Source organism: Sinocyclocheilus anshuiensis, unplaced genomic scaffold, assembly GCF_001515605.1.
Source record: "Sinocyclocheilus anshuiensis isolate Anshui unplaced genomic scaffold, SAMN03320099.WGS_v1.1 scaffold1462, whole genome shotgun sequence".
Taxonomy (NCBI): domain Eukaryota; kingdom Metazoa; phylum Chordata; class Actinopteri; order Cypriniformes; family Cyprinidae; genus Sinocyclocheilus; species Sinocyclocheilus anshuiensis.
The window spans coordinates 206683-213559 of NW_015558644.1; the positions used below are offsets into that span (position 1 = coordinate 206683).

The window sequence follows — 6877 nt, forward strand, 5'->3', positions numbered from 1 at the left end:
ACACCCCTGTCATGCTGTCCGAGGGGACTAACACGTAGTGTCCCCCTTTGGTCTGGCAGAAAGGTGCGAAGGCCCAAACATACTGCCAGCATTTCCAGGCAGTTGATGTGAAGCCGACTCTCCTCTTTCGACCAATGGCTGAAAGCCGGTTTGCCATCGCACAGAGCTCCCCAACCCGTGTTGGAAGCGTCTGTCGAGACTACCTTCCTTCTGCAGACCATACCCAGGGGCATGCCCGATCCATCCACTGAGAGTCTTTCCAAGGGGCCAGGGCTGCTACGCAGGTCCGGCTCACCTTGACACGCATACGTCCATGGCGCCAGGCGTGGGACGGAACTCGTGGTTTCAGCCAGTACTGAAGGGGCCGTATGCGAAGCAGGCCCAGCTGAAGTACTGGAGACGCAGAGGCCATGAGGCCCAACATCTTCTAAAATGCCTTGAGAGGGCGAAGGGCTCCAATTTCGAATGAGGCCGCGAGCTGCCGAATAGCCAGTGCACGATCTGGCGCGACTACCGCCCTCATTTGGGCTGAGTCGAGAACTGTTCCCAGGAACGATATCCGTTGGCTGGGAGATGGCACGCTCTTGGCAAAGTTTACCCTGAGTCCCAGGCGCTGTAAGTGGCTGAGGAGTAAGGATCTGTGGGATACTAGCTCGTTCTCTGACTGGGCGAGGATGAGCCAGTCATCGAGATAATTTAGGATGCGTATTCCCATCTGTCTCAGCGGGGAAAGAGCCGCATCCATGCACTTCGTAAAAGTGCGGGGAGCTAGGGACAGTCCGAAGGGAAGGATCGTGTACTGATATGCCACTCCCTCAAAGGCGAATCTCAAGAACCGCCTGTGGTGGGTGGCTATCTGGATGTGAAAGTAGGCATCTTTCAGATCCAGCGAAAAGAACCAGTCCCCTGGGCACACTTGTGAGAGGATCTGCTTCAATGTAATCATCCTGAATGGCCGCAGTTCAGATGTCTGAGATTTAGGATGGGCCTTAGGCTGCCATCCTTTTTGGGGACGAGGAAATAACGGCTGTAGAAACCTGACTCGCTCTGAGCTGGGGGAACAATTTCTATGGCTCCTTTCGCCAGTAAATTCATCACCTTGGCGCGTAGGACGTGTGCATCCTCGCTCTGAACCGAGGTGGAGACCACACCGCAGAATCGCGGGGGTCTTCGAGTGAATTGCAGTGAATAACCTCATTCTATTATCCCCAGAACCCACCTTGAGAACCCGGGGATGGCTCGCCAGGCCTCGGCCCGCGTGGCAAGGGGTTGGGTTGGTTTGAGCGACAGGCCACCATGCGGGGACCCAACGCTCGTGAAATGCGGAAGAAGTTTGCTCTCTTTTTGAAAATGTTTGTATTTTATGTTTCTCGCTATAACAGCGGTAAGTTGTGCGGGCGCTAATTGAACGGGCCTGGGGTTCACAACAGTATTTACCACAAACACAATGCCATCGGTACCCGGAAGTGAACGGGGCACTTGGAGGCACAAAAGAGGCTGCTTGGGGGGTGGTCCGGCGATAGCGAGACTTTGCCCCCTCCTCTTCCTGTTCCGCGGATCAGGTTGACACTGGAGGCGCCGGGTCCAGCACTACCTTGGGCCGGGGTCCTTGGCGGTTAAGGAATGGGTAGCGTCTAGCCGAGCGGGAGCGATGCCAGGGCTCAGGCTTAGAGACCGGCAGTGCAGCTGATGAGGCGGGCTTCACGGGCTGCTGAGTCGGCGCCGTCTTGAGGCGACTGGCGGCAGCCACAGAGCTGGAGCGTTTTGGCAAGAAGTGTCGCATTGCCTGGGACGACTTCTGTGCAGCAGTGAAGCGCTCTGCGAACCCTTCGAGCGCAGGTCCAAACAGGCCAGAGGGGGAGACCGAAGAGTCGAGGAAGGGGACTTTATCCGCGTCCTTGATCTCTGTGAGGGTCAACCATAGCTTGTCCAGCAGACGAGTAGGCCCTTACAGCGAGTGCTGAAGTAGTCCTGCACGGCTTGGACGGGTGGGCGGCCTTTGCCTTCCAGCCGATGGCAGCCGATCCAGCCGTGGGCAGGCAGAGATGTGCGGCCACTGACTCATCCAGGGGAGGCAGTTTGTCATACCCCTTTTCTTCGGCGCCGTCGACCGTAGTGAGGGCAGACAAAGAGGAGGTACGCAGGTGGGCCGAGTAGGGGGCGCGCCAAGATCTGGTGATCTCTTCATGGACTTCCGGGAAGAATGGAGAAGCTCAATGTCGAGGGGCTTGACGGCGCCCCGGCAAGAACCATTCATCCAGGCGGCTGCAGGTGGGCTCCTCCAGCGGAGACCAATCCAAACCAAGCTCTTGAACAGCCTTAGACAGAATTCGGAAGAGTTAGGCATCCATGCCTGTGCTGGCAGCGCTGGGCTCTGCAGATGGCAGGGGGGGCGGGGTCGAAAGACGAGCCTGACAGCTCCTCCGCATCTGAGGCAGCCAGAGACACACTGTCGTCCATGGCGTCACACTCACTCCCACCAAACGAAACCAGATCGCTCGCAGCCGCAGATGGATGCTGGTCCGGGTGCGAGAAGAGGACGGGGGAAGCCTCTCTATGTGGAGAGAGTGAGGCATGCGGGGGCTCAGCCGGCATGAGCTCACTCGTCACCGAGCGCTGAGATCCTCTGCCCCGCTGCTTTTTCCTCACAGGTTCCTGGGAGGAAGGAAGCGAGGGGCGGAGTCGCTTTCTGAAAAGAAAGCTATCCGCGAGTGCAGAGAGGAGAGACTCATATCCTCGCAATGGGGACATTGCGTCTCGTTAAGTGCAGCTTCAGCGTGGGCAGCGCCCAAGCATGAAACGCACTGGCCGTGACCGTCAGCGGCGTGCAGGGGAGCCCTGCACGAGCGACAGTAGCGGCGCGGCATTTGTAACAACGCCGGAAATTTGCTCTAGAAATTTGCTCTTATAGTCGCCGGATAGCGGCAGGGGACTGGGAGACCACGCTGCTGCAGACGCCGAAGGCAGCTGAAGAGCGGCAAAGTCAGCCGAGCAGAGAGGGGTCACTGCTGAGCCATTGGTTAGTTTTTAATACACTGCACAAACCAAAGGCCGTGCAGTTTCACTGCGTGATTGAAAAAGGCTTCAGTATTCGAAGAAAAAGGAGTTTTCCCCTTAGCGTCTTAAGCAAGACGCAGTACGAGTGAAGTATCGATAGGGAAGTTGATGTACACTTAACTTAAATATCCACTTTATCCACTCAGTGACTATGTTGTACAATTTTGTCGATAAATGTAGTAAAAAAAATAACATTTATTTATTGGCACTTACCTGGCGTGTGAACTTGACAAAATGGCGGCTGCTGTCTCATGAAACCCGAAGTCACTCAGGCTGGCCCATGTGCGGAATGATCTCAATATTGGCTGGATTTGTGTTTAATTGTTCAGTCAACATTAGCATTCTGAATGTTGACTGGATTTGAAAATAAAACTTCATTTAATGTTTTTTTTTTTTTTTTTTTTTTTTTTTTTAACGGGATGGAAGTTGATGTACACTTAACTTAAATATCCACTTTATCCACTCAGTGACTATGTTGTACAATTTTGTCGATAAATGTAGTAAAAAAAATAACATTTATTTATTGGCACTTACCTGGCGTGTGAACTTGACAAAATGGCGGCTGCTGTCTCATGAAACCCGAAGTCACTCAGGCTGGCCCATGTGCGGAATGATCTCAATATTGGCTGGATTTGTGTTTAATTGTTCAGTCAACATTAGCATTCTGAATGTTGACTGGATTTGAAAATAAAACTTCATTTAATGTTTTTTTTTTTTTTTGTATTCATTTTTTTTACAGTGACTTCATGAGCAATAACTGCTTCATATTATATTATATTATATTATATTATATTATATTATATTAATGAATTGAACTGTTCTGTGTGAGATTTTTTTAATGATTTTTTAATAGAATTTCTTGGTAAGTAACCCGGCACTGTAAAAAATGTTTTCTCAGCTAACCTCAAATGTGCATCATTTAGTTTCATCAAGGGTCAAATCATATATAAATAGCACATTAAAGTAAACAAAAAAATGGTGTGCGCAATACAGATCAGGGCTACTGTTGAAAAATTATGACCGTTTTCAAACAGTTTCTGTCATATTATTTACAATTTTGGGGAAATCAATGTATGACTGGCTTATTTATAGATGTCTATACTAATTTAGCTGGGATACGAGAGAAAAAAATGACACTTCACCTTTGAGCAAATACATAGGGGAGATATTTCAACAAGTTTTATTGAATCTATTGAAAATGAAAAGGGGAAAATAATAATTTTCTGTTTTGGTTTTTCGCCCCAAGTGTGCACACAATTTTTGGTACATGTTTTAATTTTTGTACATTTTTAGATTATTCAATTTCTTCAAATTAAGTCAATTATTATTTTTCTCTTTAGAAGATAATCTCCTCTAAAGAATTGTTCCATCGTTCTAATAAAACAACTGTCTCATTGTTTAGTCCCAGCCCACTGACACAAGTTATAAGATGATTTGTTGTGGCATCTGGTCATTACTGTTAGATATCCTGACACGCAATACCACAGTGCCAACTGTGTTGTGCTTTACGTGTGTGTGTGTGTGTGTGTGTGTGTGTGTGTGTGTGTGTGTGTGTGAGTAGCCTACGTTTCTTAGTTTTTAAAGCAACTGTGCTTATGGGAAAAGTTGTTGTCAGCACAGACATTTGTTAATTTATTTGTATTTCTAGGACTAAACTGTCTAGTTTGTGTTTTTATGAATATACTGAATATTTCTATTTAAACTCATGTTTGTATGATATCAGCCCCTGAAGTGATTCAGGGGTTGGTAAGTTAGTTTTCATGTTTTTGAAAGAAGTCTCTTATGTCCACCAAGGTTGCATTTATTTGCACAAAAAATACATTGTTGTGTATAAATAAACAATATAAATATTGCAAAATATTATTACATTTTAAAATAACCGTTTTCTGCTTTATTTTAAAATTGTATTTATTCCTGTAGTGCAAAGCTAAATTTTTCAGCACATGAAGGATCATGTCACATGATCCTTCAGAAATCATTCTAATATGCTGATTTGCTGTTTAAGAAACATTATCAATGTTAAAAACAATTGAGCATGCATAAAGGCACAATATGTAGGATTTTCATGATAAAATATCCAAAATCCACTTGCACAGTGTGATATATTTCATGCAGCTGTGTACTTACGTTATCCCAAAAGTTCCCAAGGATATGTAAATCCAGAGAAATTCCAATTTTAAACAATGGCTCGTCCCTTGTCATTGTCACGTAACAATGATTTAATATCCACACTATCCTCGGTTTCCGCTTGTAGAAACTGTGTGGCAACACGTGGACAAAAATGCTGCTGTACAGTTAAACTAAATCCATTACGGCTGTCACAAATAAAATGAAAATGAAATGGAAAAGTGTTCACTGCAGCATTAAAATGTAGATCTGCTCAATGTTGCATCATGATTCTTTTTACGTGCTGTTACAGTGTTGCACATTATAACCAATCACACACGACTCCGTTGAGTTTATGAATCAGAGGCGCTCAGATGAGTCAGAGCTGAAACGCTGGAGTTTTGCTCTGATTTGATTTGAACAAAACCATAACTGTAAGAAATAATATTGCTATTTGCCTTAAAAGGAATCACTGAAGTGCTTTTAAAAATACTGTATTCTTTCCCATCAAAATCGCAAATTAGTCTATTTGTGAAAATACTATTTTCCTTTTTCCAAGTAAATAGGGCTTTACCATGGTTGATCATCAGGTAGTTATTCACAAAGTGATTAACGGTTCCTTCTATAGGGTCTTCTGTCAGTCAGCCCTGAGAACCTGAATTCATTTCAGGGGCCGAGAGCATGAGACAGCAGATCCTCGCAAATTAGTCTATTTGTGAAAATACTATTTTACTTTTTCAAGTAAATAGGGCTTTACCATGGTTGATCATCAGGTAGTTATTAGAGGTCGACCGATATGGGTTCCCCTGGTAAATCTGGCGGGGTTCCCCTGGTAAAATTCACACTCCAGGGGCTAAATATCACGTTATCGGGGTCGCTTTAACCTGCGGACATGAAAAACAACTCGCGGCAACAGTGATAAAGTAGCCCAATTCCGCGGGAAAACCGCGTCCTTGGCAACACTGCTGCTCCGTCTCACGCAGCCCAGAGGGAGTTCCGCAACAACGCTTAGCTGCCCGCCGGTGCGCCTGCCTATAAATCGACCTAATTTTGCAGCACAATCGGCCAATGCCGATTAATTAAAAAATGCCAAAAATCAGCCGATTAATTGGCCGACCTCTAGTAGTTATTCACAAAGTGATTAACGGTTCCTTCTATAGGGTCTTCTGTCAGTCAGCCCTGGGAACCTGAATTCATTTCAGGAGCCGAGCGCATGAGACAGCAGATCCTCTGTGTTTCTAAATAAAGCCTGAGCCTTTTGTGATCGCCCATGTGTCCTTTAAGAGACACCCCTCCCCCTCTCCCAGCGATAACCCCCTTCCCCCTCTCTCCGTCCCGCTCCTCCTCTCACACCCCCTAGCCACATTAACAGCTACCATGATGATACACACTCATCGTTTGCCTTGAGATGAAAGTGACGTTGGATTTGGGACGATTGTGATGTGAGAAAGTGTTGCTTTTAAATTGTAGAAAAAAACAAGAATCTTCTTCCCCACAATGCAGTTGTTTTTTTTGCATTGGAATGACAGCGTTGAGCCTGATTCCTTTAATTATTAATTAGCAAAATGTCGAGAAAAATTTATGGAAGCTAAAGCTGAGCATCGGAATGAGAGAAAATATGGTTTGTGGACGAACACACACTAGGTACAACGGGGATGCGTTACCATAACAACCTTTTCCGAAAGGGCCGCCCACTAGACTGTGTCAGTGGGCA

At 46.2% G+C, this 6877-nt stretch overlaps 1 protein-coding gene and 1 long non-coding RNA gene across 5 annotated transcripts in view; one reads left to right on the plus strand and one right to left on the minus strand.

Annotated features, from left to right (window-relative positions):
• The window catches only part of LOC107680916 (storkhead-box protein 2-like), a 75713-nt gene that overhangs the window by 51903 nt on the left and 16933 nt on the right, over positions 1 to 6877 (plus strand). The window lies entirely within an intron of this gene.
• Positions 1 to 6877, minus strand: part of LOC107680920 (uncharacterized) — a 12296-nt gene that overhangs the window by 4439 nt on the left and 980 nt on the right. The window contains exon 2 of the long non-coding RNA XR_001633203.1: positions 2058 to 2060. This is a non-coding gene — a long non-coding RNA (uncharacterized LOC107680920). The remainder of the gene's footprint in view (positions 1 to 2057; positions 2061 to 6877) is intronic.